The sequence below is a fragment of the Equus przewalskii genome, chromosome 17, assembly GCF_037783145.1.
Source record: "Equus przewalskii isolate Varuska chromosome 17, EquPr2, whole genome shotgun sequence".
Classification (NCBI taxonomy): domain Eukaryota; kingdom Metazoa; phylum Chordata; class Mammalia; order Perissodactyla; family Equidae; genus Equus; species Equus przewalskii.
The window spans coordinates 8,072,645-8,098,682 of NC_091847.1; positions in this window are offsets into that span (position 1 = coordinate 8,072,645).

Genomic DNA, 26,038 nt, shown 5'->3' on the forward strand with positions numbered 1-26,038 from the left:
GTAGACAAATAGATCAATGAAAAAGAGTAGAGATTGTGGAAATTGACTCACACATATAGCATAACTACTTTTCATCAAAGATGCAATGGCTTTTCAGTGGAGACAGAATGGTCTTTTCAAAGATGATGTGGAGTAAATAGATACCCATATGCAAAATAAAACAAAAACACAAATAACATTCTAATGTATTCCTTGTACCATATAAAAAATGAACTCAAACTGAGTCATAGGTCTAAATGTAAAAATAAGAACTAAAAAACCACTAGAAGAAAACATGAGGAAAAATATGTGTGGCCTTAATGTAGGCAAAAAATGTTTAAATATGATACCAAAAGCCCAGTCCATAAAAAAAGACAAATTGGTAGATTGAAATTTATCAAAATTGAAAACTGCTCTTTGAAAGTTACTGTTGAGATAATGAAAAGACAACCTAAATCCTGGTAGACAATATTAACCATATATATGATAAAGGACTTAAATCCAGAATTTCCAGGAAACAACAAACCTAATTTAAAAAGAGGGAAAAGATTTTAATAGACTCTTCTGTTCATCAAAGTCACTACTAAGATAATTAATAGGCATTCATACATTCAGAAAATAGTTCCCAATACATATAACTAACAAATCACTGATGTCTAGAATATACAAAGAACTCCTGTTTATACACAATAAAATGATGAACATCCCAATAAGAATAGCTGGAAATATTCGAACACATTACAAAAGAAGATGTATGCACAGACAATAAGCACATGAAAAGGTGCTGAATGTTATTAATCATTAGAGAAATTCAAATTATAACCTCAGTGAGACACCATTTCACATCCCCTCAAATGCCACCTTCCTCCCCAGTGAAAAGACTACCTACCAAGCCAAATATTGATGAGAATGTGTAGCAACCAAAACTCTACCACACTGATGGTGAAAATGTAAAATGGTAAAACCACTTTGAAAAACAGTTTGGCAGTTGTTCATAGTCAAACATAGACCTATCCTATAAATCAGGATTCCCACTCCTAGGTATTTTATCAAGAGAAATAAAAATGTATGTCCACAAAGACTTCTACAGGATTAATAGCAGCTTTATTCATAATAGCTCAATCTGGAAATGAGCAGATTCATTAATAGAAGAATGAGTAAACACATCGTGCAATTATATATTCATTCAATGGAAAACTACTCAGCAACAAAAAGTTATTGAATAGTGATACATACCAAAACATGAATGTACAAGATGCAGACATTCTGCTGAATGGAAAGAGTCAGACTTATAAGAGCTCGTATTTTATAATCCTACTTAAATGAACTACTGGATCAGGCAAAACTAACCTATAGTAGAATGAGTTGCCTGGGCAGGGATTGACTGGAAAGAGCATGTTTGGGGCTGATGGAAAGTATTCTAGATATTGTTTTAGGTGGTGGTAACTTGAGTGTATGCTATTGTAAAAACTCATTAATCTGAACACTAAATAACTATTCATTTTACGATATGTAAATAATACTTCAACAAAATAACAAGAAAAAAAAGAGAGTTACAGATAGGAATTAGCTCGTTTATGCCGGGTATTTATCCAAAGAACTTGAACACACAAATGCATAAAGATACATAAACCACTATGTTCACCACAGCATTATTCACAATAGCCAAGACTTGGAAGCAACCTAGGTGCCCAACAAGGGGCGAATGGATAAAGAAGATGTGGTATATATACACAATGGGATACTACTCAGCCATTAGAAATGATGAAATCCAGCCATTTGTGACAACATGGATGGACCTTGAGGGTATTATGCTAAGTGAAATAAGTCAGAGGGAGAAAATCAAATACCATGTGATCTCACTCATAAGTAGAAGATAAAAACAATGACAAACAGACACATAGCAACAGAGATTGGATTGGATTGATGGTTACCAGAGGGGAAGCGGGGAGGGGGAAGGAGGAAAGGGATAATTAGGCACATGTGTGTGGTGATGGATTGTAATTAGTCTTTGGATGGTGAACGTGATGTAATCTACACAGAATTTGAAATATATTATGATGTATATCTGAAAGTTATATAATGTTATAATCCAATGTTACTGCTACAAAAAAAATTAAAGTTAAAAAAAGGAATCAGCTATTTAATAGCAATGTTGATAAGTGCAATTATTTCTTATCTCCAACTAGTAAAAACTAAAACTGAGAACTGCTTTGAGCTGCATTATGATATGAGCAAGAATTAACCCTTATTGCTGTAAACCACTGCTATTTTGGAATTGTTTGTTACTGAAGCATAACCAAGCAAAAGGTGAGTAATAAACAGATCACCTTACTTGTTCTAAGACAAATCGGCTTCCTATTTCTGCCATTTTTTTAAATCATGCCATCTTCAAATGCTCAAAGTATGAAATTCATCAATTATCTATATCACCTTTTTTTTTAAACTCGTTTGTTGTGTCTTGTTTTATTCTTTCTAGTGAGACTGTAAAATTATGCATGGAGGAGGCCAAGTAACAGAGAGTGTGGAAATTGATATTGGAAGTTGGAAATATGGCAATCAATGGCTTATGCAATTTTTAAAATAATAACTTATGAAGGTGACCATGGCTGCAAATGGCAATTACTTTGCTATTTGTGGGGTTTGGGAAGAACCTATATCTTTCTTTTCTGGATTACTAAAGAGAAGGAAAAAAGTCTTCCTACAATCCTGAACCTTCTCCTAACATTCTTCACTCCCAGGAAAATGTTAAGTGTTAAGGCTGGAAGAAGTGAAGGGGTTTGAAACTGACATACATTGACTACACATTATGTACCTGGCATTTTGCAAGATGCTTTGCATACATTATGTCACTTAGTCTTCATTAATCTTCATTTGAACCTACAGATGATATATTATCATTCCTGTTTTAAAGATGAAGAAACTGGGGCTCATGAATTAAATAACTTGCCTATTTTTCAAAGAGCATACTGTAAGATCTCAAACCCAAGTGAGTCTGATACTGAAGAGAATGTTCTACCATGTTTTCTGTCTTTATTTCTCCTAGAACTATTGCTGAGGGCTCTCCTCCCTGAGTTATAACAGCCTTCTGACCTCCAAACCATAGTCCAAGGAACAGGAAGAAAAAGTGTTATTTGATTTGTGGTAAAGACAACATATCAGATTTATTTAATTGCTTCTTCATTATTTAGCTCTCAGAAACACTATCTATTAATCACCTGAGAGTTAATCATACTAAATTTCACCCATAAAGCAGAAGCCATTAGTCAGAGAGCCAAAAGCAAAGACAGTGCTTATGAAAAGCAATCATCATCTTGGATGTGGGCCAACATTTACCCAGATGCCTGTTGGCTAATGACATAGAACAAGAACACATTGGAGGGAGGTGACTAAGAAGAGTCAGAAATTTTGTTTGTTTTCCAAAGAAAACAAAGAGTAAAAAGGAAAAATGGTACTTTAGTGAAGTTTAAAAACATATTCTTTTGGAATTTCTAATCATCTCTGAGTTTGCCATGGCCCACTAAAGATTAAAAATTCATGGGATGTGGTCTGCAAGCTATAAACAGATGCATTATCTTGAAGAAGAAACTGTGGGGGAAGAATGCAAAAAAAAATGAAAGCAACTGAACTTTTCAAATAGAAGACAACCCAATTTTCTGTTTATTCAGTGACATTACAAGGACAATAGTTCTATTTCTTTGTGTGTGTGTGAGGAAGTGTCACCTCGAGCTAACATCTGTTGCCAATACTCCCCTTTTTTTCGCTTGGGGAAGATTAGCCCTGAGCTAACATTTGTGCCAGTCTTCCTCTACTTTGTATGTGGGATGCCTCCACAGCATGGCTGATGAGTGGAGTATGTCTGCACCCGGGATCTGAACCCATGGAGACGGGCCACTGAAGTGGAGCACGCAGAACTTTAACCATTCCACCACAGGGCTGGCCCTGTTATATTTCTGTAAATATAATTATTTACAAATAAAATTATAAATAATCATAGAAGACACATTGATCTTTTAAAAATTTTGTCCAATATTATATGATATAATACATCGCTCAAACCTATCCCTTCCCCTTCCTTCAACAATCTAATTGATTTTGAAAGAGTTAATAGCACTTCTTCAGAATAGTATTAATAAGTATATTGAGACAACCTTGAAATGCAATCCTACACACATGTCACCAGTGCCATTCCTGGGTTTTACATTTCCTAGCAGTAGTCTGTGTGGTGTGGTTTGAGGGGCTCCAGAACACCTTTCACCTACAGAAAACCTTTTCCACAGTATGCTCCCAAACCACAAGCTCGTACCACTCAAGTAACAGATTTAAGGTATCTGTCATTTTCCTACCTGGTAACCTAGAGAGTATACTTTAGAGCTGAGTTCCTCAAAGTCTCATACCGGGACCCACTGATGCTGAATTTTAAAGAGTAGGATCCTGCGATTTGAATGTATAAAATCATAGCAGGCTTCACAGATGACTCATGGATACGCTAATGTCTGAGAATAACTAGTTATACCTTCAATGTCCTATTATCAATCATATTCAGTTCTGCTTGTGTGATTTTTTTCAGGATCTTTTCTCAAAAATGCTCTGAGTCATGTGATCCAGCAATATTAGATGGAGCCCACTAAAATGAGAAAAGAAAACTGTGAATCATTTTTACCAATATTCCAACTTTTCCTGGTGATTCCCATGCTGTGTATCTAGACAGGTGTTCTGACTTGGCTTTATACACAGTTATATAAAAAAGAAAATGGAAATTCAGGAAGAAAAATATTTACTGAGCTTTTATACAATGTGCCAAAATTTTATGCATTATCTTACTTAATCTAACCAACAATTGTGTATATGTTCTTTCCCTATTGTCTAAACAGAGAATCTGAAGATCAGCTAGGTTACATATTTTGCCTCAATTAATTCAGCCATTTCTGGTTTTAAAACTATTTTTTTCATTACTAAATCCTCATGTCTTTTCTTGCATACCTTCTCATTATTTTGTAAAAGTATAAGGTTTGCCCCAAGAAGGTGTTGAGAGTATTCAGAATATCTAAAATTGGTAACGTCTTCATGCATACCCATCAATGGACAGATATACAATAAGAAAAATATCTGCTTTGCCAAGTTGCCATTTGAAATTGTAGGCTGAGTCCTTGAGTATGGTGTAGCCTTGCCAAACCAGGAGCCCCTGAGAGAGGAGAAGTTGGTAAATGTGGTGAGGACTGGCCTTGTCACTCGGCACAAGTCCCAGGGCTACCCAGTCTTAGGCGGTGGGGAGCACAGCAAGTCAGTGTTGGCTCCACACTTCAGAGCTCACCATTTTTATCTAAAAAAATTAAACTAGAATGTAAGATCCCTTTTCTCCCACACTGGTGCCATGGTTTCTAATAGTTTCTATGCTAGTTCTCTCTGGAGGACACTGGTCTCCATTCTTAAGGCTTTCTATCAGAGAATAGACTATACAGCATCTTTCTGATTTCAGGGAGAAGGTCGTGAACAACTGATAGTCCTGCTAGCTACCACTAATGCCATCCTCATACCAGGCAACTAACTGCCCTTATTGTACAAAGAATCTTTTGAAAGTTGTTGAATCCCCAAAGCACAGCTGAAAGGCTGGTCCCTAATAATTACTTGCCCTTTATGTGCTGATCTTCACTCATACAATAGTTATTTACTAAGAACCTTGATGTCAGGAGCTATGGAGACACTGGGCATACAAGGACAAATAGGTAAGACTTGGGTTTAGGGGAGAATGTGGACATATATGTCACCAGGTCATAATTAAAAGGATCAACTGGGACACTTGTGAAATGGGAAATGCATATTCCAAGAGCCACCTCATCTGACCGTTCCTTGGACCCACCTGAATGTGGAAATCAAGTTAATTCTTGTATCAAGCTGGGCTGGACAATAGTGCAGAATCTTGAAGCTTAGCTAGGACTTTTCCAAGTGGAAAGGGAGGGGGGATAAAAAACAGCTAGAGACCACTAGCCCTTAACCAGGCAATTGCTCAGAAATATTCTCCACCTGTTTTCCTTCCTGGCATACCAATTCATGAAATGTCCATCCCTAAGATAATAAGTGGAAAGTGCTTCTAGCCTGGCAATTATGACAACACTGACAATCACCAACGCCCCTCACTAGCCCAGTCAGCTCAGTTTCTGGCTTCATTCAGAACTCTGCATGCTGCCATGTCACTGGAGCATCCTGCGACTTCAAGTGAGCTATGTCTTCCATGAGACCTATTAGATGTGCTCACACTGATTCCCTACGAGACAGATGAGAGAGACGAGCTCAGAAAGAAATAGCCTGAAAGCAGACGATGCAGGATTTATCCCGGAGCTCGATCCCTGCTGGCTGGACCAGCTTGGAGTCACATATGAGGCAAAAGAGATTTTAGCTACATTTATGGCTTTCAATAAAGATGAAAAACAAAATTAAGTATGTATTTATGTTGAGCAATTTTAAAGAAAGACTCAGGTAAATTTCCGAAGAAAGGTAAATTGTGTTGAGAGAGAAGGGACAAGGATGGGGCAGGGGAGAAAGAGAGAGAAAGGGAAGCACTCCTCTTCAGTAAGGGTAGCCAAACAGAGCCTCGTTTTTGCCATATAAAGTGAAAAACCTGTAAATAAGTGCAAGTGTTTGAAGAGTTAGCTCAAGGAGAATAATCATGTTGTAAACCAATTCTTTCCTGCACCTGCAAAGGAAAGCCAGTTTCCTCAACAGACACCTCCCCATCGTTGAGAGGCACTTGTGTTCAGAAATCAGGCAAAGACAATCTCTTAGATGTGGAATTCCATTTTTGACTGCAGGCATGTAATCAATAACTTCACCAAGTATTCAGGAAACACATTCACGAGAATATCTTTCTCTCCTTTTTTTCCCTGTAGACTGGGCACGTCATTCTCTCAGGTGATAAATTCCTGCTTTCAGCTATGGAAAGACAACATTACAAGTTTCGCAAGTATTTACAAGCATTACAGCTATGATTCTCTTAATTTAAGTCCTGCTTCAGTCTCCTGGTCAAATAACAGACCTGGTTCATCAGTGTTCAAGTTGTTTTGTGTTTCAAATCTCCAAATCTTTGACCCTTACTCCAAGAAAGTTTAGAATAAGTATCAGAAATGAGAGAGAAGCAATAAAAATGAGCATTCCACTTTGATCTATTTCGAATATTTTGTGGTGCAAACAGAGAATACTAGAGGAAGAAATGGGTCTTCTTCAAAGCAGTATTTTAAATAGTGTATGACAGCCAATTACTGAATCTTGCTGGGACTTGCACACTTTTTACTTCAAATGACAATGCAGAGGAAGCAGCATTTCTGTCTACAGATAACTTCTTTGATGAGAATATTTAAGCATTAAAACTGGAAGAATAGAATTATAATGGAATTACACAAACCTCTGTACCTGGCTTTACTGAAACCATTTGCTCCGGGTGTTATTAAGTATTTAAACTTTGCCAGTATATTTTAAACCATGTAACTTCAAAAGATAAAACCTAAAAGTTGCTGATTGGAGGTACTGAATATTTGAAAAGTGCCTGGGTGAATATCATCAAGAGATCATTTACATTGAAGTAGAGATAAAATAATGAAATAATAGCTTCACCATAAATCTACTTTGGAAGGTCTTTTTTTTAGGAAAATAATTGATAAACACCTTGCAGTAGAAGTTAAAACTCTCACAACAACAGCCTAGAGAACACAAATGGTGGATAAGTAGTACAACATGAGAAAATGAGAGGAAGAGAAAGAACAGAAGAAAGAAGAAGGAAAAGGGAGAGAACAGCCAGGACGTGTTCCGAAGGTGCAGATAAATGGCATGTAAAAAGTCCTCACCTTGGGATGGTCAAAGGACTTTAAAACTTCAATGAACAAGGTCTATCAATCACTTAGAAGGGTTTCGGTGATCTGCTACATGAACACCAACTCTTCCACCCTCTCCTCTTACCATATCTCTAGTAAATGTGACAAAATGCAACTGCGCATGAGTGAGAACTTTTTGCCAATATTAAAGAAAAGGCTGAATTTTACATCTAGGTTTTCTAGCACAAAACTCAGGCATCGCAAGAAGGAGAAAAAATCAATTAGTGAATTAAAATTTGCAGAAGCCAGATTCTGATATAAAAAGTTTACCATAAAAATACAATTCCCTCCTCGCTCCACTGCCCCACACGTACTTCTGTTTCTATTAAAAATAATCGTACAAGAAAACAAAACATGGGAAGATAGCATTAAATACTGAATGTTAAAATATTTTAATATTGCTCTTAAGGCTGAGGCTCCAGAAGTCATCTGGGTTACGCTGTCTTGGATCTGACCCAGGCAGATAGCATTTTAACTCTTTCTATACTATGGACTTAGTTAAAGCCACCGGCTCCAGGCATCTAAGGCCCCTTCCTAGGCGCCTCCCAAAGTCTTATAAAGTGAGAAGAAGAGTCTAGAATGGGCAAAACCTTGTCTGGCAAGGTTACCTTGACTGACAAGATGTTTAACTCTTGATCGAAGACTGAAATGATTTCCTGAATGAGATGACGTGTGGACCCTAATAGACCACACACAATCCTCACCTTGACTTTGAGAAAAATATTGGTAAAGATTGGTAAGGGTGCAGATATGTGTGTCTGTAGATATAGACATTGATAGAAAATTAGCTTTCTCAGGTGGTCATTCACTCCATATTTATTGAGTTATATGCACCAAACACTGAATCAGTTTTATGAAGTTACACATTTGTAAAAACTTTATTTTAAATGGATGACAATCTAAAGAAAAAGTAGCATTAGTGTCACTTTCACTTTATAAATAAATCTTTGTTATCTGCTCAAAATTGGAGTAGTAAAACTGAAACTGAAATCTATTTCTCTCTAACCATGAAATCAATCATCTTTTTCATTATTCCATATTTTCCATTTTTCATGCATACAATAGTCTGTACAACATGTTCAATCTTTGCAATAATCAGATTTGTTTCTCGAGTCAATTTGTGATGCACATCTGTAATCTGTGTATCTACATTAATCCATAAAATGGTTCCGGGCAGAAAAAGTCAACTGATGTTTTGATGTTTTAAGAGGCAGCATAGTAAGTGAGACAAATGTGGTCTTTGGAGTTAGCCAGATCTGCATTTGTGTTCACATTCTGCTGCTTCATAACTGAGTGTTCCCATTGGCTCTCACCAGACTTCTCTGAACCACCAGTTTCCTCTTATGTAAATGGGGCTTAAAATGCTTACTCTTCATTATGAACAGACAGTTACATGGATATATTACAATTTGTTATCAACATTTTGAGGGAGCTGTTTTGATGGAAGACGTTTTAATTCAGCCTAAATAAACAAAGCCAATAAAAAACATCTAACAGAGAACATAGAGGTTTTTTGCCCTTGGGTATTCGATTCTACCCACTAGCATGTCCTGGTGGCACCTTTAACTTCCACTGACTCGTTAGACAGTGAACTTTGCCTTTTGCCTGGACCCGAGACATACAGGTCTTCCTTCCCTGCACCCACTCTCCCGCCTGGAATTAACACGTTGTCTGTCTAAACCTGCAATGTCAGCCAAATGCTTTCCACTACCCCTGACTTTGAGGGTCTCACTCTTCCATTCTCCCATAGAATATAATTTGTGAGCCAACCCTGGCTATGTCACCTGGTACTTGAAGCTGAATTACAGCTGCTTGGACTTTATTCCTCACAACTGAATATTGCCAAAGAATTGAAATTCAAAAGTTTGTCCCATTTTTCTAATGCATTTCCAAAAATAAACTCCTATGTTCTTCAATAAATAGCCCAAAACTCTAGTTCATTGATACTTCTATGTATGAAAGCTAAAAAAAAAAAAAATCAGTTTGGAAATGAAATACACTTGTTTATTTGCCAGTCAGTTGGCCAATTTTCCCCTAGGAATGTTCATTCTGTACTCACATGTTTTACTAGTTACTACTTATCAGATGAAAAAAGCTTTAACTAATGAGCACATTTCTTGTGTAGTCTCTAATCGTCGGTTAGTACTTTCTCTCCAATGAACCATATTAGAAATGTTATTTTATTTATAGTGGTATTTAGATATTCCTGACTACTTCAATGTCTGATATAAAATTTTTTTAGTCTAATATAGCATCAAACATCTGGATGAAAGCTTAACATTTAAGTAATTTAGCTCCATATTTTCAATTATCCTCAAATTTAATGTCTTATGGAGCATACATCCAGATGTGTCACTAAAGATTTCACTTTTAACCAGATGCTTGAGCGTCTACTAGACATTTTTCAAATGAAAAAACAAAGATTTTTTTTTTTTACTTTTCTTAATAAACAACGTTTTTCTAGCCTTTTAGGTTCCAATTGCCCTACTCTATACTCAACAGAAAATCCAATGTTCCTGAAGATGGTTTTAAAAAAAGAAAGAAGGAAAAAACCTTGTCCTCTTCTCACTGTATCTTTTCTTTTCCAACCATGGCAATGATTCTTACCAACTGATATGAAGGAAAATCTCCTCTGTTGTTCGTTGCAAAGAAATTGACTTGGGAAGATGGCTACTACAGAAAAGTTTAGCCATCTCATTTAGCCATTAGCCATTTCACTTCAGACGACATTTCTTCACAATGTTGAGGATTCAAATCAAATATTTATTGGAATTCTACTCAGTTCAAGCCTCTGTGGCAAAAATGGAGGAACTTCTAGAATTACGTAGCACCTTTTCTCTCCATCACTGAATTTAAAAGACAGCCATATGTTTAATTGGCAACCAAAGACTGTCTTAGGAACATGATCCTTCACTTGCACAAACCAAAACTGATTCAGATTGACCACAAAATAAGAATTTATAGGAAAGATTTACTGAAATGTCAAGAAAACACACAGCAGAAATTTCAGCTGTGTCTAGTGAGAACTGGAAACTTTCTGTCTTCCTCTCCCTTCAGCTCTTTCTTCTCTCTATGGAGGCACAGGATTCCTCTTGACTTAGTCACATCTGTTCCAATCTTGATTTTTCAGAATGACTCTTCTTGAGTCTCTAAATTACCCTCCCGTAACCTACTTATATTGGAACTTTTCATTAATCTTTCTGTAAGCTGTATCAATTTATTTCTATTTGATATTGCAATCCAATGAATGGATCCAATTCACTTTCTCAAGAAAGATTATCTGAAAAGTTCAGTGCTACGGGTAAATTCCACTCTCTGTCAGGTTATGATCCTGGGGCAATTGGTTTTATGTGGTACAAAAGTAGTAGGCCTCCACGAATCTGTGAGGCGGAAGAAATTCCTAAGAAAGAAGCATGATTGGATAGTGAATAATAGATAGGGTTTCTCCCTCCCAACCCAGAGGCAGATGCCCAAACTATTTTGATCTAGAAGGACAAACTTAAAGGCAACCAAATAACCCAAACTCCCCTTTCATAAATAGGAAAAAGGACCTGTAAGAGGAAAAAAATACAAATCAATTGTATTACTGCTTTTGCTTAATATATGTTACTTAAAGATTAAATAAAATGTAAAATATATTAAATATAATCTATTAAAGATAATATATACAGTATTATTACATCACTCTATTCACATAACTTGGTTTTATTTTGTTTTATTTTGGTAACATTGGTTTATAACATTATATAAATTTTGGGTGTACATTATTATACTTTGATTTCTGTGTAGATTACATCATGCTCACTACCCAAAGACTGATTACAATCCATCAGCACACACATTTGTCTAATAACATCTTTCGCCTTCCTCCCTACCCCCACTCAGTAACCACGAATCCAATCTCTGTCTCTATGACTTTTTGGTTGTTTTTATCTTCTATTTATGAGTGAGATCATATGGTATTTGACTTTATTCCTCTGACTTATTTCACTTAGCATAATACCCTTCAGGTCCATACAAGTTGTCAAAAATGGCCAGATTTCATCTTTTTTTATGGATGAGTAGTATTGCATTGTGTATATATATGACACCTTCTTTATCCACTCATCCCTTGTTGGGCACCTAGGTTTCTTCCAAGTCTTGGCTATTGTGAATAATGTCACAATGAATGTAGGGGTGCATATATCTTTACACATTCATGTTTTCATGTTCTTTGGATAAATACCCAGCAGCTGAATAGCTGGATCATATGGTAATTCTATTCTTAATTTGTTGAGGAATCTCCAAACTGTTTTGCAAAGTGGCTGCATAGTTTGCACTCCCAGTAGCAGTATATGAGAGTTCCCTTTTATCCACATCCTCTGCAACAATTGTTATTTCCTGTCTCATTAATTATAGCCTTTATGATGGGCATGAGGTTCCCTGATAATTAGTGATGTTGAAAATGTTTTCATGTGCTTGTGGCCCACCTGTGTCTCTTCTTTGGAGAAACATCTGTTTAGAACTTTTGACCATTTCTTAATTGGGTTGTTAGTTTTTTTGTTGTTGAGATGCGTGAGTTCTTTATATATTTTGGATATTGACCCCTTATCAGATATAGGGTTTGCAAATATCTTCTCCCAATTGTTAGGTTGTCTTTTCATTTTGTTAGTGGTTGCCTTTGCTGTGCAGAAGCTTTTAAGTTTGATGTAGTCCCATTTGTTTATCTAATCTAGTGTTTCCCTTGCCCAATCAGACATGGGACTTGAAAATATGCTGCTAAGACTGATGTCAAAGAGCATACTGCCTATGTTTTCTTCTAGAAGTTTCATGGTTTCAGGTCTTAAATTCAAGTCTTTATTCCATTTTGAGTTCATTTTTGTGTATGGTGTAAGATAATGGTCTACTTTTGTTCTTTTGCATGTGGCTGTCCAGTTTTCCCAACACAATTTATTAAGAGACTTCCCTTTCTCCATTGTGTGTTGTTGGCCCCTTTGTCAAAAATTAGCTGTCTATACATGTGTGGGTTTATGTCTGGGCTCTTGGTTCTGTTCCATGATCTGTGTGTCTGTTTTTGTACCAGTACCATGCTGTTTTGATTACTGTGGCTCTGTAGTATATCTTGAAATCAGGAAGTGTGATACCTCCAGCCTTGTTCTTTTTCCTCAAGATTCCTTTGGCTATTCGGGGTCTTTTCTTCTATATAAATTTTAGGATTCTTTGTTCTATTTCTGTGAAAAATGTTCTTGGAATTTTGATAAAGATTGCATTGAACTTGTAGATTGCTTTAGAAAGTATGGACATTTTGACAGTGTTAATTCTTCTAATCCAAGAGCATGGAATATCTTTCCATTTCTTTGTGTCTTCTTCAATTTCTTTCAACAATATTTTATAGTTTTCAGTGTGTAGATCTTTCACCTTTTTGGTTAAGTTTATTCCTAGCCATTTTATTCTTTTTGTTGCAGTTGTAAATAGGATTGTATTCTTAATTTCTCTTTCTGCTACTTCATTGTTAGTATATAGAAATGCAACTGATTTTCGTATGTTGATTTTGTATCCTGAACTTTACCACATTCATTTATTATTTCTAAGAGTTTTTTCGTGTATTCTTTAGGGTTTTCTATATATGTAATCATGTCATTTGCAAATAGTGATAATTTTACTTCTTCCTTTCCAATTTGGATCCCTTTTATTTCTTTGTCTTGTCTGATTTTTCTGGCTAGGACTTCTAATACTATGCTAAATGAGTGGTAAAGTGGGCATCCTTGTCTGATTCCTGTTCTTACAGGGATAACTTTCAGTTTTCCTTCATGGAGAATGATATTAGCTGTGGGTTTGTCATATATGGCCTTTATTATATCGAGGTACATTCCTTCTATACCCATTTTATTAAAAGTTTTTATAATAAATACATGCTATACCTTGTCAAATGCTTTCTCTGCATCTATTGAGATGATCGTGTGATTTTTCTTCTTCATTTTGTTAATGTGGTGTATCACATTGATTGATTTGCAGATGTCGAATCATCCCTGCATCCCTGGAATAAATCCCACTTGATCATAGTGTATAATCTTTTAAATATGTTATTGTATTCGATTTGCTAGTATTTTGTTGAGGATTTTTGCATTAATGTTCAGCAGTGATATTGGCCTATAATTTTCATTTTGGGGGTTGTCCCTGTCTGGTTTTGGTATCAGGGTAATGTTGGCCTGATAGAATGAGTTAGGAGGTTTCCCTTCCTCTTCAACTTTTTGGAAGAGTATGACAAGGATGGATATTAAGTCTTCTTTGAATGTATTTTAGAATTCACCAGGGAAGCCATCTAGTCCTGGACTTTTATTTTTGAGGAGTTTTTGATTACTGTTTGATGTTTTTCCTGGGGATTGGTTTATTCAGATTCTCTATTTCCTCTTGATTAAGTTTTGGAAGGTTGCATGATTCTAAGAATTTATCCATTTCTTCTAGATTTTTCAATTTGTTAGCATGTAGCTTTTCATGCTATTCTCTTATAATATTTTGTATTTCTGAGGTGACCATTATAATTTCTCCTCTTTCATTTCTTATTTTATTTATTTGAGGCTTATCTTGTTTTTTCTCGGTGAGTCTAGCTAAAGGTTTGTCAATTTTGTTTATCTTTTCAAAGAACAAGCTGATTGATTTTTTCTATTTTCTTTTTTTTTTTTCAGTCTCTCTTTATTTCCGCTCTCATTTTTACTACTTCCTTCTACTGATTTGGGGCCTTGTTTGTTCCAGTTCCTTTAGCTGCACTGTTAGAGTGTTTACTTGGGATTTTTCTTGTTTGCTGAGTTTGGCCTGAATTTCTGTCAACTTCCCTCTTAGAACTACCTTCACTTTATCCCATAGATTTTGGCATGTCGTATTTTCATTTTCATTTGTCTCCAGGTACTTTTTTATTTCTCCATTGACCCAATCATTGTTCAGTAGAATATATTTTTTTCTGCTTTATCTCCCCAAACTGCCCCCCCCGTACACAGTTGTGTATCTTAGTTGCACGTCCTTCTAGTTGTGGGATGTGGGATGCCGCCTCAACGTAGCCTGACGAGCAGTGCCATGTCCGCGCCCAGGATCCGAACCCTGGGCCACCACAGCGGAGCTTGCGAACTTAACCACTTGGCCACAGAGCCAACCCCCTCAGTAGAATATTTTTAATCTCCACATATTTGTGGGTTTTCCGATTCTCTTCCTGTAGTTGATTTCTAGCTTCATACTGTTGTGGTCAGAAGAGATGCTTGGTATTTATTTCAATCTTCTTCAATTTATTGAGACTTGTTTTGTGCCCTAATATGTCATGTATCCTGGAGAATGCTCCATGTGCAATTGAAAAAAATGTGTATTCTACAGTTTTTGGATGGAATGTTCTATACATATCTACTGAGTCATTCTGGTCTAAAGTGTTATGTAAGGCTAATGTTTCCTCATTGATCTTCTGTTTGGATGATCTACCCATTGGTTTAAGTGGAGTTTTAAAGTGCCTACTATTATTGTGTTACTGTCTATTTCTCCTTTTATGTCTGTTAATAATTGCTTTATATAGTTAGGTGCTCTTGTGTTGGGTTCATAGATATTTACAAGTGTTATATCCTCTTGTTGGATTGTTCCTTTTATCATTACATTGTGCCCTTCTTTGTCTCTCATTACAGTTTTTGTTCTAAAGTCTTTTTTGTCTGATATAAGTATTGCTACCCAGCTTTATTTACTTTGCCATTTGCATGGAGCATCTTTTATATCTCTTCATTTTCAGTTTGTGAGTGTCTTTAGGTCTGAAGTGTGTCTCTTGTATGCAGCATATAAATGACTCTTGTTTTTTTCTCCCATTGGCCACTCTATGCCTTTTGATTGGAGCATTTAGTCCATTGACATTTAAAGTAGCTATGATAAATATATACTTATTCCCATTTTGTTACTTTTTTCTGGGTGTTTTAGAACTTCTTCTTTGTTCCTTTCTTCTTCTCTTGCTCTCTGCTCTTGTGATTTGATGGCTTTTTTTAGTATTATGTTTGGGTTTCTTTCTCTTAAGTTTTTGTGTATTTATTATAGGTTTCTCATCTGTGATTACCATGAGGTCCATATATAGTAACCTATGTATATAGTAATCTATATTAAGTTGGTGGTCTCTTTAGTTAGATCTCTTGCTAAAAGCTCTACTCTCTTACTCCCCCCTCCTACATTTTATGTTGTTGATATCATTTCTAACCTCTTTTGTGTGTGTGTGTGTGTGTTTGTATCCATTACCCTCTTACCATGGAAATAGATAATTTTAGTAGTTTTATCTTTTGACCTTCATGTTAGTTTCATAAGTGGTTGATCTGCTACCTTTTTACTGTATATTTGCCCTTACCAGTTATTTTAATGCTTTTTTTGGATAATTTTCTTATTCCTATTTGTGGACTTCTCTTTTCCACTTAAATAAGTCCCTTTAGCATTTCTTGTAAGGCTGGTTTCTTAGTGATAAACTCCTTTTGTTCTTGCTTGTCTGGGAAACTGTCTATCTCTCCTTCCATTCTAAATGATAACTTTGCCAGGTAAAGGATTATTGGCTTTTTTCATTTTGGCACTTTAAATATATTATATCACTTGCTTTTAGCCTGTAAGGTTTCTGCTGAGAAGACAGTTGGTAGCCTTATGGAGTTCCCTTTGTATGTAACTTGTTGGCTTCCTCTTGCAGCTTTTAGGACTCTGTCTTTATCTTCAATACTTGATGTTTTAATTCTAATGTGTCTTGGTGTGGGCCTCTTTGGGTTTATCTTGTTTGGTGCTCTCTGTGGTTCCTGTACCTGGACGTCTGTTTCTATCCTTAGATTAGGAAAGTTTTAAGCTATTATTTCTTCAAATAGATTCTCTGTCCCTTTGTCTCTTTCTTCACCTTCTGAGGCACCTATAATACAGATGTTACTGCATTTGATCTTGTCCCAGATGTCACTTAGACTATCCTCATTCTTTTTAATTCTTTTTTCTTTTGTCTGTTCAGCCTGGGTGATTTCCTCTAGTCTTTTGTCCAGCTCATTGATCTGTTCTTCTGTATCATCTACTCTGCTTTTGAGTCCCTCTAGTGAATTTTGCATTTCCTCTATTTTATTCTTCATTTCTGATTCATTCTTTTTTATATTTTCCTATTCTTCATTGAAGTTCTCACCGAGTTAATCCATTCTTCTCCCAAGACCAGTGAGCCTCCTTATGACTCAGTTTGTACTCTTTGTCAGGTAGATTGTTTCTCTTTGTTTCATTTAGTTTTTTCCTGAGGTTTTGTCCTGTTCCCTTACTTGGAATACATTCGTTTGTATCCTCATTTTGCCTCTTTGTCTGTGCATATAGCTATACATTTGGTAGGTTAACTATGTCTCCCAATCTTGGAGAGTTAGCCTTATGTAAGAGATGGCTTTTGAGGCCCAGCAGTGTGCTTCTCTCTTGTCATGAGTCCAAATGTTCTAGGAGTGACCCCTGTGTGGACTACATGTGTCTTTCTGTTGTGGCAGGTTTGCTCTTGCTTCATGTGCCTGGGGAGGCTAAGATGTCCTCCTGGTAAGCGGGTTGTAATGCTCAGCTGCATGTGGCTGCTATGGACCTTTCAGTCACTTTATTGAGCATGGGGAGTTCAAGCACAGTTGGCTGCAAGCTCTAATAGAAAATTCCTGTTGCAGTTTTTCTGTTTAGTGAGTAGGCCCCCAGCATGGCTGGTGGTTAGGTTCAGGGGATTACAATTGCTGTAGCCCTCTGGCCTGCAAGCCTGTTGTCAGCTATCTCAGGATTGCAGCTGAGTGGGGCTGGCTTCAGGCATGGGAGTACCAAATTGTTTCAGGCTTTGGAAGGTGGGGCTGATCCCCTGTGTGGCTGTTTGAGAAGCACAAGTCTTCTGCAGATGACAAGCCCCATAGCCCACAGGTCCACAATTGTCATCAACACAGTCCTGGCCCATGTGCATGCCCTGATCCACTAAGAAGCAGACCCAGTTGCCCCACTTTAGAGGCCCCACACACTCTGCAAATGCACACTAACAACTCATGCATGCCCTAACCCACAGAGGCAGACTCACTGCCTAGCTCAAGAGGTTCCAGGCACCTTGCCTATGTGGGCCCAGAGGTTGCCTGAGGGGTTGCTGTTGGGTCAGGCCCGTCCCTAGTGCAGGCTGCCTGCCCTGCCTAAGCTAGATTAAATCAGTGCTATGGGTGGGGGGCAGATCCCTGGGCTAACAGGCCAGGGGAAGAACTCCAATAGTGTCTGCCCGTGTCTATGTCAGCATGCCTGTACATGGTCACAATAATGGCTGCTGTCAATGTCTCAGTCCCTGGGGAGGTATCACCTCTCACTGAGATGCACCCAGAGCCTATCAAGTGAGTCTTTTCACCAAAGGATTGTGCTTCTTTCTTTTTGGTGATTTTAGGTTGCTTTCCAAAATGGGTAAATTTATTCATGGGCCCTTTAAGAGCAGACATTTTTTTCCCCTCATGTCTGATGGCTTTTCTGGAAGTATTCCTCGTTGTTGTTAACAGCCAGAAATGCCAGACATTAGGACACTTATCTTGGTTGTCCTGAGTTCAAAAGCTGCTTATAGTGGTAAAGCTCTCCCATTCAGATCCCCCACTCCTCCAGGGAAGGCTTAGTAGCTTAGGATTGCTCCTGACCAGTTGTGAAGTGCCACAGCTGGAAGGTGGTGTTTTTCTCTCCAGAAATGAATTTCTGCCTCTTCCACCTGAGTCAGCACTGTTCCTTATTGTGAGGGTTCTTTTTATCCAGTTTCCAGTTCTCTTTCAGGGGTAATTGTTCCAAGGTTAGTTGTAAATTTGTTGTGTCCATGGGAGAAGGTGAGTTCAGAGTCCGACTATGCCACCATGTTGACATTGGCTCTGATAACTTCGTTTTCTGACTCTGTTTTTTCAATTTTGATTTTGAAAAGATTGTTATTATTATTTTTTGTGTGAGTAAGGTTAGCCATGAGCTAACATCTGTGCCAGTATTCCTGTAATTTGTATGTGGGATGTCTCCACAGCATGGCTGATGAATGGAGTAGGTCCACACCCTGGATCTGATCCCATAAACCCTGGACCAATGAAGCAGAGTGTGCAGAACTTTAACCACTTGGCCACAGGGCCATCCCCAATAATTGTTAATTTTATCCAATGCAAAGAGCTAGTCTACATAACTAATTAAACATCCAACTCTGACTAAGACATAATATTCCCTAAATTCTGTACTATTTTCAGACATAATCAGTGCCTTAGGTCAGGATAAAGAAAATATTAGCCCATGAGATCAAGAGTCTAGACTCACCTCCATCCTACTAATGTGTAACCTTGAGCAAGTCAATTACTTCTCTGAATTTTAGTTGGATCATCCATCAGAGTTAATGTTTAATGGCTTGTTTATTTCAGCTGCATTGAAATGCCTTCCGTCAAATCAGCTCCTTCGAAATGCTGATGAGAAAATATGATATATCCATTATGTGTATTCACTAATATATTTGAAAGTGTGTCTCAAGTGATTCCATAACATGTAAATGCCCCAGGCTAGTCACTTAGTTGACAATATCTATTGAAGAGTAGTCATCATTAGCCCCATTGGAACAACAGGAAACTGAGACTCAGAGAGGTCCAGTAATATGTCCCAGAAAAACACTCAACTGTGAAGTGAGAAAATATAAACTTAAGTGCAGATTTAGCCAACTCCAAAGGTTGCAGTTTTTCACCTGCCGTGCTGCCTCTTAAAATATCTTAAACATGTTTTATTTGCCTTTTTTTATACTTGGACAAGAATTAGTCTAGTATCAGACTAGAGAGAAATCATCCACTTGCTAGTCTGTGAGTCAAAATAATCCTAGAGGATCAACCAAAACAATGTTGTTTGTAAATGTTGATTAGATTTCTTTCTATCAATTTATATGCGAAATCTCCCTTGTGCCAAAGGAACCAACTTTATCTCCATTAAATATCTTTTATTATTTATAAGATTTTAACTAAAAGAGTAGAGCAAAATAAATTCAGGCATAACATAAAGTTCTCTTCAGCTGGTCAAATTGAAAAAGTAATAAAGTACATACTCAGAGTCACTACATCTAATCATTTTGATTTGGAGTTTCGACCATAAAGGAATGATTAGATGATGAATTACTTTATGCATCCTGATATTCATTCCTAAAAAATAACTACTTAAGAAGTTAGAAAGAGAGATAGAAAAGCCACTTACGTTAAGATAATCAGAGGGTGGCCATTTATGATCTGAGAAAGTACAAATAGCCAAACAAGAGCTGAAGAGAAAGAACGTTAAAGGCTGAAGACAATACGCTTTTCTTTCTTATGGTTTTCTTTTAATTTACTTATGACAAGACTAAATGTCCTTGTTTTTCATTCTATTAATGTTGTTAGAAAACTGGTGTTGCTTCCTTATGTTTACATGTTTACACTCTACATGGCAGGAGTCTCAACGTAATCAAAAGTGGGTAAGAAGTAGCAAGTAATCTTTTCATTATGAGCGTCAAGATTATAATCTTTTCTTAACAATCTCTATGAGAGGATTTGGTACTTATAAATGTATAGAAAAGTCACTCATGACCAGTTAACTTCTAACAAGCCTGAACAGACATAGTAGACATGCTTTGCTGTATAAAACTGAATGATGCTTAACTCAACGCAGCCTGAGACTCAGCAAACTTGTATGGTGACTCAAGAAAAGTCATGGTTTTATGCTGAAAATCAGTGCCAAGGGTGAAGGAAGACCAAGGCCTGAAATTTTAAAATGAATTATGACTTAGGAAGTTAGGAGCACTGCAGTACAAGCAGGAGGTATGAGGCATTGAGACAAACAGTTCAGAACAAAGAGTGTAAATGAAAAGATGGGATTACAGTTTTCCTTTAACATTAGATGAAATGCGTGACACTTGTGGGATGGGACTAGCTTATAGAAACACTTTAGAAAAAGACAGACTGTGAGAAGTCAACATTTATTTACCAAATATATGCACATTACAAATGTTGAAAAAGAGATAAAATCCCACTTCATTGCTCACATGTGTCCTTGAAGCTGCCGGGTATGAGGAGTCAGCATATTCTGATGACTATTAGTAGCCCCTGGCTCTTAGTACTTTTCAGCAGCTCTGCAAATTTGTTGTTTTTATTCCCTTTTCTGAAATAGGAAATTAGGCTCAGAAAACAGCCAATTTAATGAAGAAACTCAAACTATTGGGCTATAAGCATGAAATGTTTTTATTTGTCCCAATATATACCACTAACTGTTTTATTTCACTCTTCTGTCATCACTGGATAAACAAAACTTCACCTTGAGTTCACAAAGTTAAGACTTTTTCAATTATTAGAAGAACTGTTGCTTCCTAAACCTCACTGTTGTTCACTTACAGACTTCAATCTCATTCCCCATTCAAAATTCCCGGATATGACTAGCCTTGTAGCTCTAGCAGCTTGGTGTGCAGGGGAGGTGGGTCTGCTTTACTGCACTTGCCCTCCTCCTCCTCATACTCCATCACCCTGGGGTGGGACAGAGGCATGAAGAGAGGGCAGCTAGATTCTTACTTCATGGATTGTGCTGCTAGCAAACTACTCTCCCTTTCTGTAATAACATTGACTGTCTCTTGGGGTACATGAGCTTGTATTTATCATCCTCTCTGTGCACAATCCATTAGCAAGGAATATTGAGTTCAGGCTCAACCTCTCCCTGTGCTTACCTCAGCCCCTTATTGCCAGTTTCATGTAGTAAGTGATGCCATGGACATTAGCAAAACAGCTCAAGCCTCAAACCCTACTCCTTTCTATTGTGTACAAGGACTACACCAAACAATGGGAACACGGGTTATCCACCCCAATTCTCATGCCTTGCCTCCCAATCCTACCTTTCCTTCACACTCCAGGGTCAGGTATTCTGACAGTCTAGTGGTTAAGAATATTCCAGTAAGAGACTAACTAGAATCATGAACTTGTCATTTTTTCAAACTAGGACTAATTTCAGAATCATTGGAAAGAAGGAACACAAAAGGAAAAACAATATATAAAAACTAAATACTGGTTTTCTTAGAATGGTTGCTTACAAATGATTTTTTTTCAAAGCATATTTTAATATTCTGAAAAATAATTTACATATAAAGAATCACATTAAAGTATATGAGATCAGTGTGGGCTGGAGGCAGGGTCATTGATTATAGAAGTGGGATTTATGTTGACCCTTAAAAGAGAGGGTGGTCTACAGATAGCAAGAAAAAAGGACAAGGGAATTGGTGAATACAGGTTGGATATAGTGGGGAAGATACCAGAGGAGTAAGTGCCTACTGAGAATTTACTGGAGAAAAAATAGACAACTCTAGCCAAAGAGTCTCTTGGAAATTAGTTTCAAGTCCTGTTCCTTAATAAAAACAGCCTGGAAAGATTAAAGTAAATAATACATTTCAGGAAGATATTCCCATTGATTTCCATTAAAGACTTAAAAACTGTCAGGCATTTAAGTGCAGCATTTGACCCGATCAAGGACAATTGTTAGCTATTACTTCTGAAGAGTTAATTAAAAAATAAAATTGAACTATTTGCACATTCATGTTTTAATGACACGCTATTGGTTAGAATTAACTTTATAACGCAGTTGCCATGAATTATTTATTTCTATGATCCTTTTTCCATGACTTTTAAAATCAAAGTACAACAAAAGTCAATGTGAACATAATTTCAGCTGATATGACACGGTAGTTTGGTTTAAATAGATACATTTAAAAACCTAAATGATAATTTTATTATGGTAGTTGCACTGTTTTGATAAAGTTTTCCCAGCATTGAAGATCAGAGGAAGAGAAGTCACTATTGCCACCAATGAGAACCAGATTTCCTAAATGTCATAGCTTACAATATTCCCCACCTCAGTCATTGGCAACAAACCTTTCCAGTCTCAAGCCAAAAATCTTTGGAATCATCTTTGACTTTTGTCTTTCTCTCATACCCTACGTGTGATCCATCTGCAAATCCTATCAGATCTACCTTCAAAATATCTCCAGTATCTTATTACCATGTATCAAGCTAACGCCACTCCATTTAGGGATTATTGCAGTAAACTTTTAATTAACTCCCTTACTTCCACCTTTGTTGTCCAGCATTCTTCCTCAATACAGCTGTCAGAGTTATATTTTTACCTCTTAAGCCAAATCACATATTTCTTCTCCTCAAAATCCTCCAATTGCTTCCCATCTCGCTCAGCATGGAGACTGAGGCTTCACGCGTTTCTGTGTTAATTTGCTCCAGCTCCTCACCACACTCCTCCCTTTCACAGTGTATCTGGGACTTTATCTCCTCCAGCTTTCCAGCTCAGACACTACTCCAACTGCACTAGCCTTCCCAGCAAACTCCCATGTCAGGTATTGTGCACCAGCTGTTCCCTCTGTCTGGAATATTCTCCTCCCAAGTGTTTACCCAACTCACTTTCTTAAAGTATTTGCTCACATGTCATCTATTGGGAGAAGCTTTCCCTGACTACTGTGCCAAAATGGCATGTTCCCTGCCCAGACACTCCTTATCATCCTTACCCTGGGTGGTAGATTGCATCATTATCTCTAGTTCTTTATCCCTTCCCTTAGTAGAAAAGTACGTTTATGCCTTGACCATGTTGCAATGCCACCCACTGTGGACTGAGTATATCCCTCACATACCCAGTGATTGTAAGCTTGCCCATGTGGCATGATTTGGCCAATAGACTGTGGGCCCAGGTCAGAGTGTAGCAGTTCCTTGCTGAGGTCTTAAGGAGCAATGAGAATTTCCATTCACCTTCTTATGTTCTTATCATTTTCCACAGGAGAGCATGCTCTCGGAGGCACCAATAGCTGACTATTTACTCTGGTTTATATTTTCCAAAACACAATAATCTGTGACACGCTATATATAGTTACCTCTTTTTAATTTTCTTTCTCCATTATTGGTTTATTACATTATTGCCAACACTTATAACAGCACCTAGGATATAATAGGCACTAAATGAGTATCTGCTGAATGAATGAATGATTAAATGGATGGATGTAGTACAAGATGTACCCTTTTGAAGAATACCAGGGGAATTTCAACAAGCCTGCCACTTTGAGACTCTGAAAACAAGCAGTGCACACATCATATTTTACTACCAAATAATATGGACAGTGGAAATCCTAACAGTATCTCTGAGCTTTCTCCTAACCTGATGGGCACCCATCCAGAGAACGTCCAATAACCCTGCCTCAAGGACGCTACAGTCTAGAGAATGAAACTTGGCACCATTCTTTTTCCTATTACTAACGAGCCCGAATAACAGTCCCATGCAATCTTTGAAACTCACCTAGATAGAGGGGTGAGAGTGCAGTGCGGCCCTGGGCTGAAGTCAGGGTGAGGTTAGTGTGGGGTCAGATAAGACAAGGGTTGGGGATATGAGGCAGGCAAACAAACAAAAAAGAGGTGGTACGTTTTAGTATCACAGTTTAGACATGGGACAATTATCACCTAAATTATATATTATTACTATTTTCTTATATTTGTCACAATATAGGAACCTTAGATATCATTACTCTATTTTGCAGATGAAGACCCTGATGGTCAGAGAGGTTAAGTAAACTGGTTGAGGAGATACAGCTAATAGATTGCGGAGTCTGAATTCAAGCCCAGCTCTGCTTGATACCTTATTTTGTGATCATTTTACTAATCCATGCTGCCATTCTGCCGGCATCCTTCGGAATGCCCTGCCTTCTGTGTCTGCCTCGTTTTCCCCACTGAATATGCTTGTGATGTCTATGTCCTATGCTTTCTTATTCAGGACTCTCTGAATGTTAGCTCTGATTACTCAGAGTTGGATATTGGCTATCAGCTGGATTAGCCCCAGTGCAGCTATGGAGAAGGAGGGATTTAAGTATCTCTGCTGGTTGTTGATGTTTGCGTCCCACCTTCTTTCAGATTGGATACCCAGCTTCTTGTGGAACACACGGGTCCCACCATGTGCTTTAGCCCTTTACTCACTCACAAATTATTCTACCGGCACACTCTGTTATTTCCCTGATTTTCGAAGGAAACCTGGATCCATTTTTATGTAAGCTTGTCATGTGCCATGCACACTTAGTATCTTTGCTTGGTTTCTTTAAAGGTATTTTACATAGGGAAATGTTTTTTTTCCAAGATCTCTAGGATTGGGGCAATAGAATATTTACCAAAAAAAATGTTATGGGCAAAGGTAGACCAAGAAGTGGGAGTGATTCATCGCAAATGCAGGCAATAGGGTCTGCATTGTCTGTAGAAAATTAAAAAGTAATAATAATGCTGACAAAATCAGCCTGTCTTTTATTATCACCATACTTCATCAATTACAAGCAATGTCAAAGAGAAAATATTCCTTCTTGAAAAAAATCTATTTTTGGTCTAAAATCTAAACATTTGTTGCAGTTACTGTTGAGTTTCTATATTACACATGTATGCGTAAAATGAGAAAATTTTTTACTACATATCCTTTGTATTCTATATGAGAGTTAATTTAAGAACTCCCAGTTATACAGTCAGCCCAACACACACAGACTCAGCTCCAGGGGTTTGTTTGGAGAGTAAGTTCTTGGACACGTTTGAGCTCACTCTGAGCACATTTCACTCAGGGCGCAGTTCAAGTCTCCAGTATTGCATCTCCAAGGAATGTGCAATATATACTGCCTATTCCTGCGTTTAAACAGTAGAGTCAAAATAAACTAGATGGCCTGGGAACTGTAAAAAGGAAGAGCTAGAACTTAAGTGAGTTTCATTCTGTAATTCTTCATGGCCATTTTGAATTTCTATTTCAGTTTAAGACGTAAACCAGCAAAGAAGAATGCAAATAGCAAAGTGTGATAATTTTCTTTGGTAAGTGGAAACTTTAATTCTGCATGCAAAGTTTTCCTTGAATATTATCTTTAAATGTACTCTTTTTTTCATTTTTTAGTGGTTTTAAAACCAAATAATAAATCAAAAAATTATCTTTACTGGTAACTAAATGATTATGACTAAAAATAATGTAGTTGTGTAGAAGCTAAAGATTGTTAAGAATGACACTCTACAGGTGTCGCAAATGTCAGATATGTTGGACAGCTTTTCTCACATGTTTGCCTGGCCTAGCCTGTGCTTCTCTCCTGTGCCACTAGTTGTCTCTGGTTCATTTATTCATAGTCTCTCTACCACAAAGAGACAAACCTTGTTCAGTGTGAAGGCAATTTCTCATCTAGGTGATCTGAACAAGCA